Raw genomic sequence first — 12911 nt, forward strand, 5'->3', positions numbered from 1 at the left:
TCAATAGTGTCAGTGATTTAGGTGTCTTAACACATTGTATACACTTTGAATTGTTTGGTTCTCAAATTCAACCCATAATGTTATATGCCTCAAATTTGGGGTTCCAAAACATGATTGTAATGAAAAACTGCATCTATTAGCTTGTAAAAGATTTTCATCCTTTAGTAAATCAAAGCCAAATTGCATGATATATGGCGAGTGTGGTAGTTACACTCTTTTTGTCAACTCACACATAAGATGCTTAAAGTATTGATTTAAGATTCTCGGAATTAACGAACGTCTAATTCCAAAATTTGCATCTCAACAAATGCTTCTCAACTCTGATAATATTGGTAAAACAACATGAGAGATAAGAAACCTTTTATTTTCTCACTGTTTTGGTTACTCTGGTTAAATCATCAAACAGTTTGCAATGTTCCACCCAAATGATTTCATCTTACGTCGATTGAGGTTTTGTTGGTATTGATTGCCAGGTCTCCATGTAAACGTGTAACTAATTGTTTGATCGGCATTCTAGACGCTGATAAGTAAAACTCTGAGGGCTGATTTGCTGTCTAACCGGTCTATAGACATTTGTGGAGGGAGGTAAAGGGATCTTCACCTGCCTTGTTATGAACTCAATTGTACCTATCACCTCGACACTAAAACTGCGCAATTAATGACAGGTTGCTTCAAACACTATCAAATAGGACAAATTGTATGGATAACAACTTCTTTATTGCGTGATTGCAACGTTTCGGTGTCATTCCTGCTTGACAACGGTACAAGAATCTGCACCGAAACGTCGCAATCACGCAATAAAGAAGTTGTTATTGATACAATTTGTCCTATTTGTACACCTCAACTTCTAAAATGCCACTCAAACAAGTTCAAACACTATCATTTAGATCATAACAAAGTCAGCTTAATCATATAATGTGGTACAGATTGTTCGGTAAATATAATCTCACCGTAGAAACTGGTCGATGATACACAGGTGCTTTTCCACATGTTTGCGACGAGAGCACGTTACCATGTGTCAGATCATCCTATCCGTGCTATGTCGTATTATAGGTGTTTACACCAGTTGACTGTGCTCACTCAACCAGAACAAGCAGGTAATCATATTTCGAGGAAAGCAGTTGTACAATACTGTTTCTGTGGAAAGGGTCATAGACGCCACGCTCTTAAGGTGATGGGAGACATATATCTCACTCTGGATACCCCGGATGTTTTATGCACATAGCCAAACAAGCAGCTGGTTAGGAAAACATAAACCCTGAAACAACAGGTAAGTATCAGTTAAGTATCACATAATGATAAACAATAGCCAGCTCACTGTGTTTGTTGGAATTTATAGTTATCCGAATATCAAAGACCATGTATGAAATGGGGTAAGGTTCTATCTTTACTCATCGTGGTGCAGTGTTTCAAGCCTAGTCAACTGTTTCTGTTGAAAATAAGGTGCGGTGTTATACATTGTGTGACACTGGTTCCAGTGTATTCCAGTGTTTCTGTTGACAACAAGGTGCGGTGTTATACATCGTGTGACAGTGCTTTAAACGTAGTTAACTGTTTCTGTTGACAACAAGGTGCGGTGTTATACATTGTGTGACAGTGTTTCGAGTGTATTCCACTGCTTCTGTTGACAACAAGGTGTGGTGTTATACATTGAGTGACAGTGTATTACACCGTTGGTGACACGCGTATTGATCTCCCAAGTCTCATGTAGTGACACACAGATCGATCTCCTAATTGTTTTGCAGTGACACAAATCGAACTGCATTTACTTATATATTTGTATTTATAAGATTGAGCTACTGAATAATGTGTTTATGTATTGAAAATTCTACACCAAACACAGTGAACAGATCTCGATCTCATGAATTGTTTACTCATTGACGTAAGATCTGGATTTTTTCTTTTTGTTCTATACTTGGTTGTGTTTGTCATCACATCAACTGTAGACGGAAGTGCTATTGTTTCTTATCTTTCCATTGTTTAATCCTTGCCTGTCCATTGTTGTTAAAAACTGTATATATATGTATACGTCTATACGGAATGTGTGTGTGGAGTCCGGTACTCCGACTGGCTGCCTAGGGACGACCGCGAGCAAGATTATGCCGCTCGCAGGAAAGACCCTGGGGTTGAGCTGGAAGTTCGCCCACTTCATTCATGTATGCTTGTTTGTCATGTCCTATGAAACCAACGAAAGAAACTTGAACTAAACTATGCCTTCGTCTTCATCAACGTATTCATTTGTTGTTTATCTTAATTATGAGTTAATTCCCCAGTCGACGCAACACCATATACAAGACGTTGACAACTGCATTACTTCTAAACACCAATGCAAATGCGAATTAAATGAATCAGCATTGTATAAGAGAATAAATCAGCATTGCATTGGAAAAGTAATCAGCACTGTATTAGAAAATGAATCAGCAATACATGAGAATAAATCAGCAGTGTATAAGATGTTATTCTGGTGTTAACAAAATGCTGACTGTATAACGATAAGCGATTCTCATGAGCAAGTACGTTTTGTTTCAGACACAATGTTGAGGGCTCTTCTTTTTTTGCTGACATTTTCATTGTGCCAAGGAAATGAACAGACTTGTGCCGTACATTTTGACATACAATATGGAGGTTTGTTTGCTGACTGTACTGGAAGAAAACTTCAAGACGTTCCACACTACCTTCCGGAAAATATAACAGCCTTGGATATCAGTGAAAATGATCTGACAGTTCTTAAAAACAACACATTTTACAAGTTTAGGAATCTCATCTATCTTAATATCAACATGAACCCATTGTCAATGTTGGAAGCAGAAGCCTTTAGGGGCTTGTTTAATCTCACCAAACTTCTCCTTGCTCGGAACAAATTACGAGCCAATCGTAGCTGTTTCCCTAACAACGTGTTTCTTGACCTGGTGAGTTTGCAAACTCTAAACCTTGAAAAGACTGAAATGAGTTCATATCCGGATTGGGCGTTTCCTCCACTCGTCAAGCTCCACAGTCTGTATATCGACTCAGTTCGTCATCCTATGTTTGGTCCAGGATTCTCCAAACTAGCAAATTTGAAAGTACTCCAGATGGACTCGAGGTTTATGTATGGAGGAAGATGTTCCATAGAAAACTTAAGAAATGTAACATTTCAGAGTTTAAATGAAACAAAGCTTGAGGTTTTGGTTTTAAATGAATGTGGCAACTTATATGACTCTGAATCAGGCGTTCTAGAGCCACTAATATTTCTCAAACAGTTGGAACTAACTCACAATTACATAGGAATCCACAACGCTTTACATCTTCTCCATCCCTTCGTAGACCTGAACATGACCAGAATTTGGTTCAATAGTACAAACAGGTTCGAAATGCAACATGAAAATGACCTTGTGGATAAAATCTTAACTGAAGAAAGTATGCGTTATCTGAGCAAAATATGTGTGACTGAATGATCTTTGAGAAGTAACCAATTATACTTAATCGAATATGCAGCAGTCTACAAAGATCCGTTTGAAAGTTGTTTGAAAGTTCTTGATGTATCTGACAACTATATTGTTGGGGATGCTGGTGTGCTATTTTTCCTTTTCCGATTTTCTAAGCTTGAATATTTTGATTGCAGCCAGCAGGGAATAGTTGGTGACTTTCCAAGGCAACAAAAAAGTAATGAAACATCAACTAACAACATAACAATAACAGTCACTTTGCCTCCTAAAATCAGATATTTTGGTTTAAGTGCGGTATCAGGAACTTCATACATCGTCCAAGAAATTGTATTTCAAAACACACAGAGTCTTGAAACTGTTCTGCTGGCTTCTAACTCATTTCATGGGTTAATGCACATTGGTGGTCTAGAAAATGTTCGCAATGTCGATTTGTCAGGAAACAAGTTTCACGATGTGTTTGATTTTCACACATTTGTAAACGCGACGCATTTGTCATTACGGAATTGCAAGTTACATTTTGCCCATGAATCCTTTAGTGAGAATAGTGTATTCAGTCCATTGAAAGCCATACAATATTTGGATGTTTCAATGAATGGACTCACTGACATACCTCTTCGTCCCATTTCAAATACAATCAGTCATCTAAATTTATCTCACAATGAGTTTGACATCATTCCCATTGAAACCATTGATTATCCACGTCTTATCCTTATAGACATGTCCTTCAATCTGATTGGACAGTTGGATAAAGGCACAAGGTCCAACCTCGACTTGTCATTTGAAAAGAACAACCTGAAACTTATTCTCAAAGGGAACACCTTTTCGTGTAGCTGTGAAAGTCTGGACTTCATTCTTTGGTTGGTGGATACACCTGTCATTTACGAGACTGACAGGAACTTCCCTTGCATTCTGGATAATGGCACAATGACAGGGACTGTAGATGTGGCCCAGCATCATGGAAGTCTGTTTCGCTACTGTACAGGGAAACTGATGCTTAGTATCACAGTTACATCCATGGTTGTAATGGTTACTTCAGTTATTGCAGCCTACATAGTCTCCAATAATCCAGTGCGATATCGTAATGCTGTGCTGAAACTGTTTGGACTGGGCATCCAATATTTAACACCTACAGATTTTGATTTCACCTTGTATATCGGATATTTTGATGCTGATATTCCACTTGTTTATCAGAAACTGCGACATGCATTAGAATTGTGTAACCAGCCTGTGCGCCTGTTTCTGAAGGATCGGGATGTTCTTCCAGGCGTTCCTATCGCCGACGGTATTATTTGCGGCATCACGTACAGTTGGAAGTCTGTTCTGGTTATTTCAGATGACTTCCGTCAAGATCTTTCACAGTGGTCACAATTAACCATTGACGCAGCCCTTTACTCTGTAACGGATCTGATTCCTAATCGGATCATTATGCTACTTGTGGGCCCAGTTCAGGTGGAGGACCTGCCTGAGCGTCTACTGAACGTGGTGGAAGAGGATTGCATACTACGTGTGGAAGACTACCAAGATGGGGACGGGAATCTGTGGAAGGATCTTAGAAAAACTGCTGGAGTCTAGGGTGATGAAAGTTATCAAGTTTTAATAGGCCCGTAGGTAGTTTAGAATGTTTTACAGGTTATTTTCAGTGATTCAAATTATTGACATAACAGTTTTTTTCAGCAGACATATCTGATCACCGCAGCCCTGCAGTGCACACAGTTACTGAAAACTGCAGACGGACTAAATAAAGTTCATGATTATTATGAACATTCATTTTCATTTTCAGGATTATTGCCTTTCATTTGATCTCATTACAATGATCTGCGTCTTGAGATTTATAATATCGGTTGACAGGAAGTGAGGGTTTGTTGATCAAAGGTTTGTGTCAGTGGATTTCGATGCCTTCCAAAAGTTTTCTTTTTGTGCAATTGTGATTTTGGGTGGATACGATTTCGAATTTGTGAAACTTGATTTTATGTATAGGGGATTTCTTTTGGCGGTTAGAGAGTGCTGATTTTACTGTCTGTTGTAGTTGTTCAAGGTTTGTGTTCTGTTATGTCAAATTTATTGTGAATGTGATGTGTGTGATATATAGATCCGGGTTTCCCACTGGCGCGGTAAACACGTTTACTGCCGATGCGCTATACTTAGCGGTTGTTTACATCAGTGACCGGTAACTAGAAAGTGGCCCAAGTCTGCGATTGATCCAAATTTTGCCATGTAACGAATATTAGTGAGTTTGTATCAACTTAGACAAATAATAGCTTTTTCCCACCCTTTCCGATTGGATTTCGCTTCCTTACACTTCACAACGTTACTTTCCCATTATGCCGCGAGAATGGGAGATGCCTTGTTTTTCACCGAGCTCATGACCGGTAATACAGCTGATGGATCAAGCAGTTGATAGATGCAGATGTTAGAGAAGAAGCCTCTTCGTTTAAAAACAACACCCATACGATAAGAATTGTTTGAATTATTTTTTCAGCCGATATCCTAAGTATCGCGAGAATAGGAAACGTCAGTATAGGTGCAACCTCTTTTCCTATTGATATCTGCATAAAAGAACGTAAAACCTCAACAGCCAAAGCAGACAGGACACCTGCCTTTCCAGATTACCAACAGAAACGTTTGGAAGCCATCGAAATCCGCCGCCACTATCCTTTGATCAAGAACGACCAAGGATACGACATACCGTCGACCTGTGAAGAAACTATACACACTATCAAAACACCTTGTGAGCTTCTCGTCAGATCCTAACTCTGCCTTCTTTTTGGCCTACTTCCCAAATGGCCTCTCCCAAAGAAGTTCCAGCTGTTATTCAATTGCATGTTGTTAGTAATGTGAATCTGCTGTTCATTTTGGTTTTCATTATTATAATTTTTTTTTTGATAACGGCGTAAGACTCTACATCGAAGAGCTTGTCATCCACAAAGTCGTATGTTTCATGTTTCTCGAGTCATGATGCAAGAAAAAATGAAGTTGTCATAAATAAAGATGGCGGTTTCATTTTGCACACATAAATTCTTGAGTGATTATTGGTTCCGTTTGCAATAAAACCGTCGGTGTAAATCTGAACACTGAACGCCCCTACTCGTGTATTGAGCGACCACTCGGCTTACTCGATAAGCGTGTAATGCGTTCGGTTCGAGACTGTGATTGGAAGCAGCAATTGCATCATAAGTTTATTTTCTAAATCTGATTGAATCCTTGGATCTATATTTTTTATAATCGCTTTGAATTTGTCTCCGCTCTCTCTAGAAACGGAGCGATGGCGTACGCTAGTGGTTAAAGCGTTCATTCGTCACGCCGAAGACACGGGTTCTATTCCTCAGTGTATGAAACTCATTTCTGGTTTATCTTGTGTTACGTCCGCCAACTTTGATAACATGCCTGACCCTAGATTTTCGAAGCTGTACATTAGCGCTAACGCCAATGTAAGTTAACGTTAATGTATAGCACTTACGACTATCTTAGCGAAAATCGGAATCGAAAGTTCATTCTCATTCACATATACCAAATTTGCCGTTGACTAGCGTTCCATTTCTAGTGGAAAACTGTGTCAATACACCAGTAGCTTGTGCTGAAGCGTTTCTTAGGCTGCGACACTTGACATCCTAAACATAGTGTGTAGAGTTGTGATCTGGACGTCTGGCGGGCCATGTTACGGGTGCTACCGACACTAGTATGAAATCATCAAAGATACGCCTCGTAACCAGAAACATTGAAATCCTGCAGCAGTTCTTATTTTCCTGTGTATATTTCCACTTGTTTATATTACTTTATTTGCTGCTATGGAATCTGATAACTGTTTCATGGCCATGTTTATCTACCCGGTGACATTAAATAGTCCCTCACCTTTTGAAGATGCCAGCGAATAACAGTGTCATGTGTGTTGTCGTATTTGCTTACATTTTCTCTTTATCAAGATATGATATGATCATTGAAATTCCGAAAATCCCATGTGACTACACGCTCCAGTATCCATTTCTACGACTGGTGGTTAAAACCGTGAGCAAGGTTAATAACTTCCTTGGACAAAGTAGGTTAAGTTAAACCTGTCAAGCGTAGCGGTATGGCCTCCGTGGTGGCATGTTTAACAAAGACTCCATCATTGTTCCATTGTGAAATGCAGTGTAGTCGTGCAGTGACACTGTCTCTGTCATATCAGTTTTCACGGCAGTATCACCTTCATGTGAAACAACATCCCCAACACTAGAGCAGGAAGTGTGAGCAACCAGTCTCTCCTTGGATGCCAAGCGATGCATCGCATCTTACTGGATGACATTGTTAAAGGTCAAACAACTTCCTCATACGCAACTACGTGGTTCTGATTAAAGCTGTAGCTAGTATCATTTGAACGAGGGAATGTGAACGTAGGTGAAGGAACCTCACCTGTCTGTTATGAACTCAGTTGTACCCATGACCCTGACCACAAATAGCGTGAAATTAATGACAGGTTTAATTAATGGGGATCATGTAGATCATAACGAAATCAGCATAAAACTGAGTTAATAACGCCCTTCGAATTTCGCTTCGACCTATTCGTATAATGTCTTACACAATGTTTGTTTTGTTTGAAACTTTTTTGACAGATATCGCAAACAGATGCATATGAAGTGTAATCAAGTACCACCCACTTTTCTGAAGAAAACACTTTTCTGAAACTGTTTCCATTGTCATTTCGTATTTGGGTATTTTATTTGCACGTTCACTATCTTGGTCTCCCATTGTTAGTAACGCGTTTTGCAAGCTAGGATTATTGCATATTCTATCCTAAAATATCTCTATATGGTTAATCCATTTCCTTATGATTTATTTGATACCAAAATTAGTCCAGTTCATTTTTATGGAGCTGAAATATGGGGAGCTTAAAAATTCAAAGAAGTTGAACTTGTACATATGTTTTGCAGTGAACGGTTTTTAAATGTCAAGCAGTCGACTTCGAACCATGTAGTTAGGGGAGAATATGGCCGTTTTCCAGTGTATATATGTATAATACTGGAGTAAAATGTTTGTAAAAGAATGTCATAATATGTTACTTTTTATTATGGACTCTGTGAATGGTAAAAACAAACTGGGCATCAAAACTGCAAGATATTCTTTACTTTTTTTGGATTTGGTTTGATGTGGGAACAGCAGCAATATTTATGAAATGTTGATCAAATCGTATCAAACCATATTTTTATACTAAGAGCAAGTTATGAACAAGATTGGCTCTCATCGCTTGCCAGATTTTTAATAGTCCTAAATTTTCACTTGGCGATTCACTCCTATGCCAATAACATAAGATTTCCTTTTGTACATTTTATGAAAAGAGATTGAAAGATTTGTGTAGTTTTATCCTTCAAAGTTATATATATTATACACACCCTCTTTAAGGAGCTTGTAAATTCATTCCACAAATCCCTGTTGTCAATGTTTTTTTACATTGTAAATATGACACATGTAACTTCTGGGTGATGGCGTTCTCAGCTTGGATAATTTGTGCTCGATCCATATCATTTTCGAATAAAATGTGTTTAAAACAGAACAGTTGTGAAATACTGATTGTTGTGATGGTATGAACCAGCACTGCCACTACCACAGTAGAAACACCTCGCACGGATAACACGGACATCTGGATTCTCAGAATCGGAATCTTTTGACGTTCGTTGCAAGGGGCTTATTCTTGCAGATTTTGAACAGGAGAATCTCTAACCTGGCGTCCTTATGACAGTCCCTGGGTGTTTGATGGCGTTCATGTTGGGTTTCTTGGGGTGCAATGGTAATGTTTGGATTGCGTTGTTCTAATATGTTATGACCGCTGGAGAGCAATGAGTCCTATACATTCTCATCAACATGGTGGTTGCCGTTTGACATCTCAGATGAAATGTTCAAAAAGAAGACACAGACAGATAGTGTTTCCTATGTGTGCATGCTTCGTAAGAACGCATCATGAATAACATTCCGTACTCTTCTGTTTAAAGAAGTTATCTCGACCTGCGCTTGTGGGTCACATCATCCTTACCGAGAATCATGTAATACGCGACTGTGCTGACTCAATCAAAGCAAGCAGATATTTAGAGGAAAGCAGCTGTGTTAACGTTGCTGAGGATAGGGTCGGAGACGACATTCCACTAAGGCTGATGGTCTCAATCTGGATACTCCGGGTGTTTCATGTAATGGCTAGGAGGACACAGACCTCGAAACAACAGGTGAGATAAGTATGAGATGCTTTGGTAAAAAGAAACATGAACAATATAGTCCAGCGGATAGTGGTATAATTATGCATTTTCATGTTACAAGCATGAAAATTGGCAGATATGTTGCTTATACTACAAAAATAAGATACAGATAGGGAGGCATTGAAAATTTAAGATGGCCGCCATTTTCCATTCAGAATTACATCATCAGACACTTAGATTCAATGTAAATTCCACAATTTTCATACAGTATGCACGAATTAGGCTACATATGATGCTTGCACTATAAAAATAATACGCAGATGGGGAGGCATTGAAAATTCAAGATGGCCGCCATTTTTCAAGATGGTCGCCATTTTCCATTCAGAATTACACCATCAGACACTTAGATTCAATGTAAATTCCACAATTTTCATACAGTATGCACGAATTAGGCCACATATGATGCTTGCACTATAAAAATAATACGCAGATGGGGAGGCATTGAAAATTCAAGATGGCCGCCATTTTTCAAGATGGCTGCCTTTCTTACTCAAAAGTACACCGTCAGAGCCTTTGATTCAATGTAAATTCCACAATTTTCCTACAATATGCATGGAATTTGGCAGTTATAATGTTTGTATTGTAAAGATAATATACAGAAAGGGAGACTTTGAAATTTCATGATGGTCGCCATTTTTCAACATGGCCGTCATTTTCCATTCAGAATTACACTGTGAGAGACTTAGATTCAATGTAAATTCCACAATTTTCATACGATATGCATGGGATTTGGCAGGTTGTACTATAAAGATAATATTCAGAGCGGGAGGCTTTGAATATTCGAAATTGCCACCATTTTTCACTCAAAATCACACCGTCAACGATTTAGTAAATGTAATTGCCACAATTTTCTAACAGTATGCTTGGAATTAGGCAGATACATGTATGTTGCCCGTAGCATTCCATATATATCGGAACATTGAAAACCTGAATATGATACCATTTTCCTCGATATCAGGAGTAAATCTAATCCAGATTTCCATGAATAATGCTCGTCTGGGATTTCTTCGCTTTCCTACTCAGAGCAACATATGACCACATTATTGGGCACAGTCTCCACCACAAAGACACAGTGCAGTGCACTTTAGGGCAGCCTTGAGGCACTTGCATCTCCCACAACATGCTTTGGTGCATCGACACTTCAACAGTTCTTGACAGGTCTTTGACACATCTGGTATTGTTGACCATAAGGGCTCCCACATGTTTGATGCATTGCGTTGCCAACCCCATATGGATGGATCAGGTAGATCAAGACAACGGATGGTTGACTGTCCCCATATATATGCTCCCTGATAAACTGCTCTCTTAACATGTTCTTTGAAAGCTGCAGATGTTGGAGGTATATTTTCTATTGCTCTACCTGTCGAAGAGAACATGTACTTTCTTGCTTCATTCAGATTTACATGGTCACTGGTTCTATCATACATCAATATTGTGAAACGTTCAAGTGTGCTGATCAAAGAATCTGTAACTTGATCAGGATGCTTGGACAGAAATTCAAATGCTTCAGTTGCTTCCTCTAAATGAAACCAGACTTGCCAAGCTTTCTTTTTACCACATCCACTGAAGGAAGATACAGTATCACATCCTGTGAAACTGTGGAAGAGAGGGAAGAGAGTGATTTCCTTGGACCCAGTGAAACAGCTATTTCATGTGCAGGTATGTAATGAAACTGTTTTCCTGTACCAAAGGCAAGCCATACTTCTGAGATATCAAGAACTGCTGCTGATGAAATGGTCAACACCACAACATCTGTGTCCACTGTTCTTATCATAAATCGCAGGAATCCTCTCTTGTTGGCTTCTGACAAGTGCAGTATCATCCTGGTATCTGCTTCTTCATGGCTGCATGGTGAGATATCTGAAACATCATATGGCTTATTTGAGAGAGCTGTTTCATTCATAGTACTGATGATCAGTTTGTCAGTATTGGTTTTCATGGCTTCTTTTCCTAGAAACTGGAACAATTCTGTTTTGTTGTTGTCACTTCTAAGAAACTCTTTCCAGTTGTGAGGAATGAAGGAATGTGGTTCAACTCGCCTTCTCTGTCCATGGCCTCTCCTGTTTCTTGCACTCGCCTTTAGACTGTCTGTCTTGTACACGTCCCAGACAATATCAAGTCTTGTTGTGTTTTCCAGCTGCTTTTCCAGATACTTGTTAAACACTCCCTCACTAAAAGATGAAAATGTTTTATGTTCTCCAGGTTTCATCATATTCACAACTGCTGCTCCATCTAGTATTGTGACCTCAACTTCTGGTCTCTTCACGGTGGGACGGGAAACATCTTCCAGACACTGAAGAAGCTGTGATTTAGTGGATGGTCGAAGCATACCAAGATGTGAGAGTGATGGTGGACAAGTTTGATTCTCATGCTTGAAAAACTCGTCTAAATTGCCTTCTCTGGTTCGACAGGATATGTAAAGGCGAGAGAACAGACTACAGTCATTCTTTAGGCTGACAACCTGCATCTTTGAAGATGACTGTGATTTTGTTTGAGGTGATGACAAAAGCGTCAGTTTGTTTTTCTTGATAGGTTCTGAAAGTGCAATACCTTTGATGAACCGTTCCTCCACAAAGTCTTCGTATTGATCTTTCCCAAGGCGTTCGATTCTATTCAAAGTTTCTACAACAGCTGATGGTGCAATGTCCCTTGTTGATATTACAAGAAGATCATGTCCATGCTCAAGAAAAGGACTTCCAAACTCTCTGATTACATTCGTAAGAGCAATAACATCTTTGTAAAATGATTCTTGTATTCCCTTATTCTGTTCGTGGTGTGAAACAGAAGAAATACTTTGAACATTCAAAGAGGCATCAAATTCTTCAAGAATTCTGTTCACTTCTGGACCACCAACTGTCCATCTTCTCAAGGCAGATGCATTCTCTGTAAGACCGATGGCACCTCCGTCACCTTTTATGCTTGCATTATTTTGTTCATGAGCATGATCCATTGGAATTGCAGAATAAACCCTTTCTGTCTTGTGAACAACAAAGTTCCCTTTCTTGAACTCTTCAGTGGTGTTTGGATGAACATGACTGAGACTCTTTAGGTCTCGAATATGCACTGGCATCCATCTTGCATAGTTTGTATGGTTAAAGGCAAACATCCACGGTGTCATGACTTCTAGAAGTCTGATATACTCGCAGAAGTTTCCGCTTCTTAAGCATCCAACAAAGGACAAGAGCAACAGTTCCAAGTTTAGAACCATTAACCAGAAGTGGAATGTTGGAGATATCTTCGATGTAGTGTTGATCCAGTCTACAAATGG

General features: G+C 39.2%; 1 pseudogene; it reads left to right on the forward strand.

Annotated features, from left to right (window-relative positions):
* The first annotated feature begins 2534 nt into the window (after positions 1–2534).
* On the forward strand, positions 2535–4997 carry LOC137276780 (toll-like receptor 4; annotated as a pseudogene).
* The last annotated feature ends 7914 nt before the right edge of the window (positions 4998–12911 follow it).

This window comes from Haliotis asinina, chromosome 3 (genome assembly GCF_037392515.1).
Source record: "Haliotis asinina isolate JCU_RB_2024 chromosome 3, JCU_Hal_asi_v2, whole genome shotgun sequence".
In the NCBI taxonomy this organism is placed as follows: Eukaryota; Metazoa; Mollusca; class Gastropoda; order Lepetellida; family Haliotidae; genus Haliotis; species Haliotis asinina.